We start from the raw sequence: 16,223 nt of genomic DNA on the forward strand, positions 1-16,223 counted from the left end.
CATTTGTTAAGTGCAATTGAGAGATTATTCAAAGGGGTATTATGGAACAATTTTAAAATTTTCGGTCAGTGTCATTAGTTGAAAACAATTAACATTATTTGATGATTAAGATGAATATATATTTTTAAAAAAGCATAATATAGTGTTTATCATTGTAAATTTAGGTTGTAACATCCCAAATTTCAAGAAAATTTAAGTTAATTATCTATAAATTATTGAGTTTAATTTTCCTTTCATTTGGAAAATTGGGATTAAATTGAGAGATAATTAATTTCATGTGGTTTTGAATTAATTTAAATATTTGAAGGATTTAATTTGTATCAAATTGATGGATCTTATGCCATCTAATTTTGGTTTTTGAAGCTAAATTAAGATAAATTGAAAAGTTAATCGATTATTAAGTTAATAGAATCTTTGGAGATTTGAGAGATATTGTGATAAAATATTTTATTTATCTTTTCAAAATTTGAAAAAAATAAAAGAATTGAGACTTTTTCGAAATTAAATGAAAGTGAAAAGAGGCCAAAAATTGAGGAGAAAGCAATTCGATTTTTCAGCGACAGCTTCCACAAAATTGTCGATTGTCGGAGTTTGAACCGTTGGATCGTGCTAAAATTTAGCCAGTCTCTGTTCGAGACATATAGAGTTTCATTTTGAACGGTTGGATCGTTGTTTAAAGCTTTAGTTTGTTCGTAATCGTTGCTGAATAAAATCTGTAAAACTAGAAATTCCCCTTTATCTTTACTCTTGCAAACCCTTCTCATTCAGTACCAGCCGCTAGCCTAAACAATTTTTTCCATCTGACAGCAACACCTGCGGCCTATCTATGGTAGCCACGATCCAACGGGCCATCAGCCACCACTACCTGATCTTTGCCGGAATCTTGAGAAAAACCTTGGGTAAGACTTATTTTCCTTATAATTTGGGAGGTGAAATTCACCCATTTGATTTTAGGTTAAATTAGTAACCTCTCTTTGGTGTGAAACTTAGTTCAAGATTTGGAAGTTTTGAGGCATTGACCATCAAGCATTCTTTTGGATTGAGAGTAATAGTGGGAAAATTAAGTTATTGATTTTGGATTTAATTCTTGATCAGATTGTCTAATTGAATCGGAGTTTTAGAATTTGTCTTGGACCAAGCCACAACTTTGGGTTGATTCAAGTTTTCCAAATGTTTTAAGGAATTATTTGCGTGGACTTTTGTGACCAAGTTGAGGCAAGTGGTTTACTACCGGTTTGCCCTCGAACCCAAGCATGTGTTACGTATTGGTTCCTATGTTGGAAATAAAATATTTTGATATGTCTGCTGGTCAGATGAAAATTTTGGAAACTTACACTTATGTCATTGTATATCGATGTTGTATGTTGTCGCAAAGTTTGACGGATGGATAAATTGTGAATTGTTGGATGATCTTAGCATGATTTATGACCTTGTTTGTATGAGATTTTAGCGACTGTTAGTATTGTCATTGGGCTATGCACATCGCATGTTGTGAGCCTTCAGGCCCACACCCTATGCTTATGTACGGTGTCCTTTTGGGACCACCACTTATGTTTATGTTTGTGACATCTGGGGTCACTACTTATGAAAGTGTGCTTTCGGGTTCGCCTCTTATGCCTATACCTATGCCTACGCCTATGATGCCCTTGTGCACTTCGGTCCCAATGGAAAGACTAATAGATCACTGAGTAGGCCCAGTAGTGACCCACTTACTGAGTATACTTTTATACTCATCCTTTTCTTTTCATGTTTTTCAGGTAAGGGTAAAGATAGACCGACGCATGACAAGAGAGATCCATGACCTGACCATTTGGATGATTTACTGCTTCCGCACTTAGGTTTCATGCACTAGAGTCTGGTTTAGGAGTTAGGCATTTTAAAATCTTATGAAATATTCATTGATTTATTTTAAAGTTGGGTTAGGGTACCCCAAACTGTATTTTTTTTAGGTTTTCTCTTCTTTGCTTATTTGAGCATTATTTAATTAAATAAAAAATTTATCTATTTTATTTTATTATTCTTTGAGAAAATGTATTACCAAGCCTATGCATGCATAAAGTAGCGTCCTAGAAACATATTAGAAATTTGGGTCGTTATAGTTGGTATCAGAGCTTAAGTTGTAGGTTCTGTAGACTGACTTACATCGTGAGTCCAAACTGCTCCTTATGGTCACAAATGGATCTTTCGTCATTGTCAGGTATGTTCTTTCATTAAATGTTTTATGGAAAATGTGTTTAAAAGTCTTCATGTCTAAGCTTTATGTATTGATTGATTGTTATTGTTTAATGACCTGAAAGAAGTTAATATGATATGACTATTTTGTTTTGGTGTTATGGAAAGAAAGGAGGATCATAATAAGGCCATTTGTTGTTAGTTTAATTCATGGAAGGATGGTTAGAAACGGACATATATTTTTGTTCAGGGATATTGAAACCTGATAGAACTATGAAGTGTTATGCATTTATGACATGAAAGAAAGAAATTGATGTATTTGGTTAAGCTATAGAATAAGGTAGGTGAATTGGAAATTCACTGGGGAATAATATTAAGTTTTGCATTACAAGAATAAAACTAGTGGTGCTACAAGGAACTTTATCACAAGGCACACGTTCTTAGTTATGAGATTAAAGTTTCTTTATAAGATAAGAAAGAGGTGAAGAAGAGACTATAAATTCTATTAAGATTACTAGATATTAAAGTCAAAATGTTCCAAGAAAAATTTTGAAAGTATTAATAGGTCGTGATCACTTTCGTGGTATGAAAGTTGGTGGACTGAGTAATGTATGATGTTTTGGTTCTTTATGTAACGTGCCTAAAAGGAAGAAGAATTACTAGATGGAGCATAAAGCGATAGTATGAGGAACTCTTTACAAGATCTAGGTAAGATGAATTGGTCAAGGAATGCTAAAATGGTTGAAATTATAGTTGCCTTTAGATGGGAGAAAACGAGTTGTTGGATTGAAAAATTCTTAAGGTGCTTGGGTTTGAACTATGTGTTTGTCGCGATGAAAAGGTTGAAGTTTAATTAACGATACCAAGAGGAAGGATAAACATTTTAAAGTTTAAAAGCAATGTTATCTTGTGGGGATACCCTACTAAAGTTCCAAGTTTGAAATGAAATTTTAGATTTCTGGAAAATGTTATAAAGGGTCACATGTTTTGGTTTAGGGATTATGTTTCACTAGGAAAGTGAAAAGTGCATCTTCAAGTTGTTGGGTTAAACAAGGATAAATGTGAAGAAAATAATAGTATTTAAGGAAAGGTTTTATTCATTTGGGGAGATATATGGAAATTAATGGGTTCAAGATTCTCAAATAGTTAAGAACGGTTTGGATTGTAAGACATGATATGGGTGAATACAAGGTATGGTTTGGTGTAAAATAAGAATCTCTCATTACCATTTGAAACTTTACATTGCAGTATGCATTGTTCGAAAAAAAAAATATAGCTTGCTTAGGTTGTTGGATTGTAGATTGTGAAGGGGGATTTGAATAGTCACATGTTTTGGTATAGATATATTTCACTAGGAAAATGAAATAGAGCATCTTGGATTTATTGGTCTTGAAAAAGATAAAGGAAGATGAAAGGATTTGAGAAATATTTTGTTGTTTTGAGAAGGTAAGGGGGGGAATTAATGTTTGAGATTAAGAACAAAGGTTTGTTTTGGTGTCCAAGATAGGAAATGTGTGTTTACGAACCTTTTGAGTTAGTATAAACAATCTCGTTACTATTTGGAACTATGGATCTTAGTATTTGTTGGTTGAATGGATATCTTGCCTAAGCTATTGGTCATGGAACTCAGTTTTAGCATGAGAATTTGATTAAGCTAGACTATCACGCGTTGGAAGAGTGCTTAGCAATATTCTTCAAATTATAGTAGAGTTGGAGGAAATAACATTTTATGAAATGATGTTTAGTAGCAATAGTTGCTAGAAACTATGGAAATGGAAGGGGTAAGGCCTCGTTAAAGAGGGGGAAGACGTTGAAAGGTATTAGCAAGGTTTAGAGGTTTTGATTGTGGACACGAATATCTAGAACAAGGAAAATGAAGCCATCGATTTTATTTGAAGGTGAAAGTAATCTAGCTCCAAGTAAGAAACAAGTTATATGAGTATTAAGGTTGAGTAAATTTGATCTTCCAGATGACCCCTAGTACTAGAGATGAACTTGAGTTGAGAGCAACTTCTATCCTTAAGGCTCCTCATAGAAGGACTAAAGTAGACTTGGAATAGCCTAAGTCATTAATACAAGAACCATTTAGCAAAGTGTTTCATATGTGCCTTAATTTTTTGTCTTGGAGCACACCAACTTTGTTTATTAGGAAAGAAAGATGATTCAGACGACTTTGTATCAACTATTATGGATTGAATATGATAGTGTATCTCGGTTACAAGGGATTGTCAGGGCAATTAGGTGCCAAATCCGAATTCTAAATCCTGAACTTGAGATGCCATGAGAAATATGTTTTCTGTTGCATGGACAGTGAAATGACCCACTCTATGGAGTGTGAACATTCTCAATATAGATGTATGCAATCATGAAGGTCTTTATCTTAGAAACTGGCATCAGGTAATGGTTACAGCTATTATGAGGTTATGGTGATGCATTTTGGAATGACAAATGCTCTACAGTATATGGGGACTTCAAGAGCCTCATTTAAGTGAGATTTTCAAACTCGTGCATAGGAGGGTCTAAATGGTGATATGTGTTTGTTTTAAGATTAAAGAGTAACATGATATTGTCTCAGATAAGTTATACAATTCACGGTAGGAGGTGAAGACTTTCTGAAATGTGGAGTTAGCCTAATTAAAAGTTCTTTGGTAGTATTATCAGTCTGGAGAAGCGATTTGGAAACATGAGGATGAGACAAGAACTAAGTATCATGAGCCTTTAAGGACTTGAACTTTCGAGGACAAAGTCTCTTAAGGAGGGAAGAATATAACATCCCGAATTTAAGGAAAATTTAAGTTAATTATCTAAAATTATTGAGTTTAATTTCTCTTTCATTTGGAAAATTCGGATTAAATTGAAATAATTGAAAAAATTTTATTGGTTAAACTGAATTTAATTGATTAGATATTCGAACTAATTATCTTGAAAATATTAAATTTTGCTTCCCTCTAATTTTGGATTTTAGGGCCAACTTAAAAAAAATTAAAGAGATAATTAATTTCATGTAGTTTTGAATTGATTTAAATATTTGGAAGGATTTCATTTGTATCAAATTGATGGATCTTATGCCATTTAATTTTTGTTTTTGAAGCCTAAATTAAGATAATTTGAAAAGTTAATTAATTATTAAGTTAATTGAATCTTTGGAGATTTTGGAGATATTCTGATAAAATTTTTTATTTATATTTTCAAAATTTGAAAAAAAATAAAAGAATTGAGACTTTTTCGAAATTAAATGAGAGTGAAAAGAGACAAAAAATTGGGGAGAAAACAATTTGGTTTTCCAACGATAGCTTACATAAAATTGTCGATTTTCAAACTTTGAACCATTGGATCGTGCTAAAATTTGGTCAGTCTATTTGAGACATATAGAATTTCATTTTGAACGGTTGGATCGTTATTTGAAGCTCTAGTTTGTTCGTAATCGCTGCTGAATAAAATCTGTAAAATTAGAAATTCCCCTTATCTCTCACTCGCAAACCCTCCTCATGCAAGACTCTCACTACCAGCCGCTAGCCTAAACAATTTTTGCCGTCTGACAGCAACACTCGCTGCCTATCTACGGTAGTCACGATCTGACGCGCCATCAGCCACCACTGCCCAATCTTTGCCAGAATGTTGAGAAAAACCTTGGGTAAGACTTATTTTCCTTATAATTTGGGAGGTGAAATTCATCCATTTGATTTTGGGTTAAATTAGTAACCTCTCTTTGGCGTGAAACTTAGATTCAAGATTGGAAGTTTTGAGGCATTGACCGTCAAGCTAGAGACCATTTTTCGTTTTGCAGAAAATTGGTAAAGATTGTAAGTTTTGGGTAAGTTGTTGGTTGGTTATTCTTTTGGATTGATAGTAATAGTGGAAAAATTAAGCTATTGATTTTGGATTTAATTCTTGATCAGATTGGCTAATTGAATCAAGTTTTGGAATTTGTCTTGTACCAAGCCACAACTTTAGGTTGATTCAAGTTTTCCAAAGGTTTTAAAGAATTATTTGCGTGGATTTTTGTGAGTGAGTGGTTTACTACCGGTTTGCCCTCGAACCCATGCATGTGTTACGTATTGGTTCCTAAGTTGGAATAAAATATTTTGATATGTCAGATGAAAATTTTGGAAGCTTACGCTTATGTCAAATATTTTGATATGTCAGATGAAAATTTTGGAAGCTTACGCTTATGTCACTGTATGTCGATGTTGTATGTTGTCGCAAAGTTTGATGGATGGATAAATTGTGAACTGTTGGGTGATCTTAGCATGATTTATGACCTTGTTTGTATGCTTATGTCTGTATGAGATTTTAGTGACTGTTAGTGTTGTCATTAGGCTATCCACATCGCATGTTGTGAGCTTTCGAGCCCACACCCTATGTTTTTGTACGGTGTCCTTTTGGGACCACCACTTATGTTTATGTTTGTGACCTCTAGTGTCACTACTTATGAAAGCGTGCCTTTGGGTTTGCCTCTTATGCCTATGCCTATGCCTACGCCTATGATGCCCTTGTGCACTTTGATCCCTAACAGATTACTGAGTGAGCTTAGTAGTGGGCCACTTATTGAGTATACTTTTATACTCATCTTTTCTTTTCATATTTTTTAAGGTAAGGGTAAAGATAGACTGGCGCATGACAAAGAGATCCGTGACCTGGACATTTGGACGATTTACTGCTTCCACACTTAGGTTTTATGCACTAGAGTCTGGTTTAGGAGTTAGGCATTTTAAAATCTTATGAAATATTCATTGACTTTATTTAATTGTTATTTATTTTAAAGTTGGATTAGGGTACCCGGAACGGTATTTTTTTTAGGTTTTCTCTTCTTTGCTTATTTGAGCATTATTTAATTAAATAAAAATTTTATCTCTTTTATTTTATTATTCTTTGAGAAAATGTATTGCAAGCCTATGCATGCATGAAATAGCGTTCTAGAAACATATTAGAAATTTGGGTCGTTACATAGACCGTTATTGAAACATTTTTAAATAATTCAAGGGTGTTTGGGATCTTTCATGGAATGTTTAATTATCTCATTGTTTTGATAAATTTAGATTATGAAGCCTTTAAGTTTATTTTAATAAAACAAACATGGGCGTGCAAATTTGAACCCCAACCTCAAGATTAATTAATTTTATATCTAATTGATAGCTTCTTGAATTTTTAATTGTGTCTATTATTAGTCATTGACATATTTGAAAATCTTAATAATTAATTAATAAAATATAAATTTGAATTTTATATCTAATAGATCTATATACTTTCAATTTTATGTCTAATAGTTTGGTAAATTTTTAGAAAATATATCAAATAGGTCAAGAATCTATTAGATACAAAATTGAATCGTGAATCTATTGGATACAACATTGAAATTCATGGGATCTATTAAATAGGTTTTAAAGTTCATTGATCTTTCAACATAAAATTAAAACATTTGTAGATTGAATTAATTGACACTTTTTAAACTTTAGAGATCAAATAGCTATAAAACCCCAAAAGTTCAATAATCAAGACTCTGTTTGATAACAATTTCATTTTTAGTTTTTTTTTTTTTTGTCACTGAATTTTATCATGTAATTTCCTTAAATATGTGTACCATGTTACTTTCACATTTTTCAAATAAAAACACATTTGAATTCTTAGTCAAATTCAAAAACAAATTTTTAAAACATTAAAACATCAAATAAAACTACACTTGAATTCTTAGTCAAATTCAAAAACAAACTTGAAGTGTGGAAATCATACTAACGAAATAGTGAATAAGCAAACCAAACCATTGGATCGATTTGGATTGGTTTGGTTTTCGATTTTTCAATTTTTTTTGCACCCCTAAATAATATGGTTGTTTAAGGTACTTGTTGCACCCCTAAATAATATGGTTGTTTAAGATACTTGTTGCACTTCCACATGTATGATATATGTAATGGGACCTTCGTGAAGAAGAACCCTACTCAGAGTTACTAGATATGACCATTAGTGTTCGTGGGGACATTATAGAAAATAACAAACTCTCAATCTTTTTTTCTTCTATATTTAAACTATTGTTCATAATGGAAAAATAATATAATGTAAACTAAAATGTTCATATCAATACATCACATTCAATTAAAATAATAATAATAATAAATCAATATGTCCTATAAGGCAGACGTAGTCGATTATGAGCTGATTATCGTCGCCGACTTTGAAGTCTAGGTTGCTCAAGTTCCTCTTGATCTTCAGGTGGCTCTGGTACCTCTGCAAACGCTTCATAGTGTAAATATTCATTATGCTTTCCACGACTGCGCCTATGCCTATGCATGTATGAAGACGATGAACCAACTTCTGAACCATAATATCTTGAACCAAAGGCTGAGATCCTTATCACCGGACTAGTATAACCAGTCTGGCTCTGTGTCAGCATCATAGGAAGTAATTCTTCCATGTTGTGGTCAACCTCATCAAGGTCATCTTCTTCTACTCGAGCACGTCCCCTATGCCTATGAACTTATAGAGGTGCAATCAAATTCTAAAACCCCCAATCATCATTATCGGATTAGAGTTGAATTACCTTTTGATCAAACACCAAGAGATAAGGAGAACTAGTTCTTTACTCCAAGTTCGAACACTCTACAAGAAAGATGATTAAACTTACCTGAATGTTCTTAACATGCAACCCTGATTCAAGAATTGCAAAAGATGGTGATGAGACTCTGTCATCTACTAGATTTTTTCATTAGAGAAAACCTTAAAACTCAAAACATTAAAACTACATATCAATCAAGTTGAAGTAGGTCAACACTGAAGGATCTCATATCGATGAGTTCCATGAGTGCGTTCGGATCGCTCCGATCTCACTGTGACCGAAATACAATATTATACATTCAACACATACAGTTATGCAAATAAATCTAATTATCGGCATGCTCAGAACAAGATAAATGACAAGGAAATAGAGTTCCATACCAATTGAAGACTATCTTCAAACTTCAGAATCCTAACGCAGCGGAACCCTCCAACAGATCTACCAACACCCGATAGGAACGTCGACTGCAGCAACACGATCAACGTGAACTCACGACCGCAACGGGGACAACACCACCACTAATGAGCCCCGGGTATTCTCGGAGTGAAAACCGAAAGGGTGGGCTTTGGTGAATTTGGTAGAGGACGGAGGAAAAACGAGTAGTCTAGGCGATAAGCAAGTGAAAGAGAAAACAACGCTATCACATAGCAGAAGTGCTTATCGCATAGAGGAGCTACACGATTGTATAGGATTTGTTGAACGATCATTTAGAAAAAGGTGTATGATCGTTTAGTTAAATCGACACACTATACGATCGTTTTAAAAAGTTATCCGATCGTGTAAGCGAAAGTGTGCGATCGTTTAGCACGAGATGGTCGATCGTTTAGACGAAGAAGCGACTATTGTATAGGCTCTTGAGCGATCGTTTTCTTTCACCAACGCGCGCTTCACAATATTTTGGGCGACTTACGGATTATCGATTGCACGACTCAAAAATGAAAACATTTTTCATTTTAACCCATCGGTTACCATAACCGACGTTGCCCACTAACCCACGTCCAAACGTCATATTAGGATTAATTATCATATAATTAATCAATTAATTAATTAATAAATATAATCATATTATATTTTTTTATATCCTATAGTTGATATCACATATCTACTATAGTATTTTCTCCTATACTTGATATAAATCATATTTATATCTAATTTCCTCCAAAATAATGTATCTCATACATTTGCCAATTATATATATATAATCGAACTTTTTCTTGTCAATTTGAACATTTCAAATTAACCCAAATACTGGTTCTCAACTTTATCCAAGCTACTCAAGGGACCTAATGGACCTGTGACTCGAAGCTCCAATGGTACGTGAATAGCTGACTAAACTCTTTAGCCACGAGATCCACCATCCGTTAACTATTAGGTATTCCACTAAAGACCAATAACTGAACTCTTCTTACCACAGATATATTTCTGTGTCCATCAGATATAACCAATCATGAGTACGATGACCCTTCACAGATGCTCGTAAGTACAACTGGGCCAATTTACCGTTTTGCCCTTGTAGTTATATCTCACTCCTTAAGTACTACTGATTCCTCTAATGAACAATACAACATAGTCCAACTATGTGTGAACACCTCTCGGGCCAAGAGAAGGTGTGTGGCGCCACATCGTTCAAGCATAGAAATCAGCCCTTAAGGGAGTCATTTATCTACTTACTCCTACCTCGAGGAAGAAGTGAATTCCATTTTGTGTAGCTGAGTTCCCAACTCTCAAATCAGACAAATCCCCAAAATGGTAGGTTTGAATCGACGACCTGGCCACTCGCACCCATAAAAATCAAAGGACCGCCCTCAATGACAGGAGTTCCCAACTCACTCAGGATTGAGGTCATGTTACCTATGGTCATCCTAGTGAAGTGAAGTCTCTGTCATGAACGGTGTTATATAACGAGACGTTAACACTTTGTGGTCAGGTCTTATACAAACTCTTTGTATAGGACACCCCCGTTTGTATGTCCCCAACACGAATGGTCAGGATCAGACCATCTGTGACAAGTCACAACACTTGTGACCATTCCACAAAGTGGGCCGCATCCGTAGCGTTACCAGGATAAGGTTTTCCTCCTATATCCATATACTACAGACCATTTTGGTTATCACTCAAGACATGATCCACTTGTGTGTCACCACATATATGCTTGAGTCACATACTGATAACCAGAGATTTTATGTTTATTGGTTTGTGGTAAAACAAATAAAACAATGAGAAAAAAATACAAAATGTGAAGTAAATATCATATATTAACAACACAAGCGTTCGTACAAACTGTATACAAACTACAGGACATGAGACTTTAGGGCATCAATCCCAACAACATATATCTATACTGACTCACTACATATATAGTTGACCTAGTTCAACTTGAAGTTTTTGTGTGTTTGGGAGGTTTATGAAGTTTGAATGTTGTGTGGGGTGGGTTGAGATTAGTTAAACTTATTTGGAGTTCAACTTATGGTATTTTTTGTGTGTTTGTAGAGGTTTATCATGAAAGTTTGAATATTGTGCAGGATGGGCTGAGATTAGTTTTCAAATGAGGGCCAGTTGAGAGTTCTTCATGATGGAATTGACATTCAACCAACAGAAGCTATTAGGATCCTAAGCACTCTAATTACATCAATTTTAGTAGATTAACATGCATGTTCATGGTTTTTCCAGATTTTAGGGTTTCAAGAGAATACCTTTAATGAATCCTCAATTGCTCCAATCTTCAACTGATTTCACCTTGCCAACACATTGTGGACAACCACAAGAGTTTTATCTACTATTCTCAGGCCTTAGATTGGATTGTAGAATCCAAATTGAGAGAGTTTTGAGGTGAAGTTGGAGAGTTAGAAAGAGAAAATTTGACAGAAAAGAATTTTCTCTTCAAAATTCAATTTGCATACTCTGATTCTCTGAGATTAAGCTTGTATTTATGCAAATTAGACATGCAAAATAGTTGAGATATGAGATTGATACTCAATATCCCACCATTTTAGTGGATTAGGTGTGAGTAATACTTATGGAAAAAGTGGAAAAATCCCACTTTCCATAATTTTTCTTTTAAATTAATTCAATTTATTTATAAAATCAAATTATATTTAAAAAAAAATTAATAAATATGAATTTGAATTTTTTAAAATGAAATAAATTTCAAATAATTTATATTAAATAATTAATTAAACAAATTTAACTAATTAATTTAATATCAAATATTAAATTAATAAAACACCTAATCGAAACATGAATCCCTATTCATGTAATTAATATTTAAATCATATTCAAATATTTTTAACTCTCCAAAATCGTTTAATTCATTAATTAAACATTAATTATATCGAATATAATGATTCAAACCCCAAATTGAATTTAAACATTTCAAATTCTCTCAACACATTATTCTAAGGTTTAATCCTTTTAAGAGCTAGTAGAGGGGCACAAATCATGAACTCCAACGATATGAGATTAATTGACTAAATTTCTTTAATCGAATTAATCAATATTCATTAACTATCGAGACACTATACTATAACTCAGTAGTTGAACTATCCTCACTGCAGATATATTTTTGCCCACTTGATTTAACCATAATCAATAAGTCGATCCTTCACAGGTTATTCGTATTTACAACTGGGTCAAAGGTACTATTTTACCCCTTATAATACATCTTGCTCTTAAGTCTCCAATCAAAGTTACCATTTTACCCCTCTCAGTTATCTATCTGGTCCTACCCCTAAAATGAGAGGCTTATTGAGCGGTGATGTTGAGCCACTCTCACCCATGTAGATTAAAGGATAATCCCGAATAAACAAAAGTTCGAGTTAGCTTAGGATTGAGATCGAGTTACCTTAAGTCATCAAATTGAAATAATTAGTTTTAACAGTAAACAGTTGTTGTGAAGAAAAGTGACTATTTCGTGGTCCGATCTTACGCAAATATCTTTTGCATGAATGACTTTGGGATCACATCGTTTGTACTAATATACAAAGCGAGTCGCATCCATGGTGTTTTTAAGATAAAATACCCAACCCTATCCATATATCTACATATCACTTTGGCTATATACTAAAACTTAATCATCTTTTATGTCTATACATAAAGTTTAAATATTCATGTTATAGTCATGGGTTCGTTAATTTATTGGATTTAGGAATCTATAAATGCAATTCACGTGTTCAATAACAATTTTATTAAATAAACCTTAATAATAATTTTATTGTAAATTGAATATGTATGATGTTTACAAACTACGAGTTTTAGGACTTATCCCTCAATATTTCGTACATTAATCTTGATATATATAGTAATGTGTTCTAATTATGTAATTGTAGGTAAATTACTGTTTCGGAAATGTTGTTTGGAAATGTCATTTGAAGATGTTGTTGGAGATGCCGTTTGGAGATATCATCACACTTTGTTCTACGTCTTCTTGAAGACATACTTTTTTTGTAGACCGTCTTTTAAACTTTTCTCTCTTTTATATAATAAAAAATACTATATATCCATCCACTTTTGTTTGTTGATTTATTTGATTTGCTTAATAATGTTTTTAATTTTATGTTATTGAGATCAAAATTAATATATATATGTATGGAAAGGGGTGGGGTGGGGTGTTTCCATGAAATCTATCGCCTAAACAGGGATATTAGGTTTGAAAAGTTCCAAAACTGCCACTTGTTCTATAAATTGACTGGTCGGGACCGAAACCAACTAAGCTCTTTTGTGTTAGATCTCTCTTCCTTTGATATGGGTATTTCTTACAAATATCTAAGCGATGTTTCATCGTTCTAGTATCATTATGCTTTGAATGACATGCATAAGTAGCTCCACAATATTTACACCTAGCATAAGGATTATTAGGATCACCTTTAAACGCTCAAAATGTTCCCAAACTATGGATGTTTTATTATTCTTACGCCTTTTTGTTGGATTTTCAGTGACTTCTTCATCTCCATCAACATTGACGGTCATCTCATTGTCTATCTTTTCCATTGGATTGATAGTTTTTTCCTTTTCTTTTTCCATATCCAACCTACAAAAATATCATAATATAAACTTTTTAAATTCTAATTTGAAGGTTGGATTATATTTCAATTATTAAAATTCACTTGAATGTTACAAACATACACGGGTCTAGTATTAGATTACCAAAAATTAAAGCAAAAATTGAAAAAAAATGAAAACTTACAAAAAAAGAAAAAAAAACAAAACTTTTTAAATTCTAACTTGAAGGTTGGATTATATTTCAACTATTAACATTCTCTTTAATGTTACAAACATACATGTGTCCACTATTAGATTACCAAAAATTAAAGCAAAAATTGGAAAAAAAAAAAAATGAAAACTTAAAGAAGAAAAACCAAGACTTTTTAAATTCTAACTTGAAGATTGGGTTGTATTAACTATTAGTATTCACTTGAATGTTACAAATATACATGTGTCCACTATTAGATTATCAGAAATTAAAGAAAAAATTGGAAAAAGAAATCAAAACTTAAAAAAAAAAAATCAAAACTTTTTAAATTCTAACTTGAAAGTTGGATTATATTTCAACTATTAACAATCACTTGAATGTTACAAACATACATGTGTCCACTATTAGATTACCAAAAATTAAAGTAAAATTTGAAAAAAAAAAAATCAAACCTTTTAAATTCTAACTCGAAGGTTGGATTATATTTCAACTATTAATATTCACTTGAATGTTACAAACATATATGTGCCCACTATTAGATCACCAAAAAAAAAAAAAATCAAAACTTTTTAAATTCAATCTTGAAGGTTGGATTATATTTGAACGGTTAGAATATGTAAACTTACGAAAAAAAAAACCTACATAAAAAAATACGAAAACTTACAAAAAAAAAAAAAAAAAATTCAAAACAAACCGTGGTTGCCGCTGCCCGTGGGTGTAAAGTTGATGTGCGTGGTCGACGCCCGACGGCGTGTGGTGTATGCTGCGTGGCTGGAGGAGGCGCCGATGAAGATTGTTGTCCGTGGTCGGGGCGTGAGGAGGCACTATGAAGATTGAAGAAGAAGATGTGTGCACTTGTTGAGGAAGGTGAAGAAGAAAATCACCCAACATTCGAACAGGGAAGGAACTAAACTCGGAACTAGGAAGGAAGATTGGAGAAGAAGAGAAGAAGAAAATGAAAAGACAACTAGACAAGAAAGACCTTGACTTTGGACTTTGGAGGTTGGGAAATTGGGAAAAGTGAAAAAGTAATAATTATTATTTAATTTGATTTGATATATTAATATTTAATAACATAAAAAAATATTTTAAGATATTTGAATTTTATTATTTATAATAAAAGCATATTATTATTAATAAATTATAAATGTTATAAAATAAATTATAATAATTATATAATAGGTTCAGTCAAATTTTTGGTCGGGTTGGGTCGGTTTAAAACTAGAATTCAATAAAATCGCCCTCGATTGTTTTTTTTGAAAAAATGGGCCTCCAACACTCAATTCGGCCAGTTTCGGTCATTCGACTTAATTTTTCGGTCATCTCTGTTCACCCCTAGTTGATACTCCGTCAGGAGTTCAGCTATCTTCCGACAGCTAGTACTTTTTCGGGAGTTTAATTTCAGAAATTGACTTGTTGAACCAAACTCCCGACGACCTTAGACATCATCAGGAGATAGTTAACCACCGATGAAGTATCAACAGCCTCGGGAGTTTCTATCTCCCAACGACATATATAGGTGTCAGGGGTTTTTCATAACTTCTGAGGTAGGCCTTTAATCGTCGAGAGATGTTCTCCCAACGATTATTTCCCGACCAAACTCCCGAAAATCATTAAGAGTTGATCTCATGACACGTTTTTTACCATTTTCTGACAAATTGAAGCTTAAAATGAATAGTGTTTTCGTGTAATGTCAACTTAGAAGTCTTCAGGAACTTGGAGTCTTAGTCTCTTAAGTCTTCGGGCATCAGATCTTTAGAACTTGGGAGCTTCAGTATTGAGTTCTTTAGGACTTGAGAGCCTCAATCTTTAGTTCTTCAAAGTTTGAGAACTTAAGAGCTTCAACCTGTAGAGCTTCCAACCTCTATCTTTTTTTTTTTCAAATGAAAGGTGAGAGCCTCTATATACAGAGGATTCCCATGGGCTTTAAGTGGGTTGGGCTCATTTGTTGTTGGGCCAAATATTGGACTTGAGGGCCCAGGCTTTCGTTGATGGCGATGTGACAACTTGTGGTTCTCCAAAATTTCTCATGTAGCAATACATATTCATTAATTTATGCGAATGATTGTCGACCATATTTATTTGGCCAAATTATGGGTATTCATGTGTTAATGAGTAGATGACAGTTATAAGGATTACTCAGGTGAAAAATAATCGATCTAAAGAAAGGCTACTCTTTGACAGAGTTTATTGTCTACTATTATTATATTTATTGTTGACTTTGATTACTACATTATTTTCAATACATACTCACTAACATATTTATCAGAAACTATTTCATTCACATATATGTGATTTTTAGGTCGAGGATAA

The 16,223-nt window shown here is 33.1% G+C and overlaps 1 long non-coding RNA gene across 1 annotated transcript; it reads right to left on the reverse strand.

The window, feature by feature from the left end:
- Positions 1-13,363: 13,363 nt before the first annotated feature.
- On the reverse strand, positions 13,364-14,913 carry LOC150033061 (uncharacterized). Its single transcript, XR_016523960.1, has 2 exons — positions 14,605-14,913; positions 13,364-13,748 (listed from the first exon to the last, which is right to left on the reverse strand). It is a non-coding gene; the product is annotated as an uncharacterized LOC150033061 (long non-coding RNA).
- Positions 14,914-16,223: the final 1,310 nt, after the last annotated feature.

The sequence above is a fragment of the Benincasa hispida genome, chromosome 10 (assembly GCF_027475165.1).
Source record: "Benincasa hispida cultivar pf3 chromosome 10, pf3_genome.v1.1, whole genome shotgun sequence".
Lineage (NCBI taxonomy): Eukaryota > Viridiplantae > Streptophyta > Magnoliopsida > Cucurbitales > Cucurbitaceae > Benincasa > Benincasa hispida.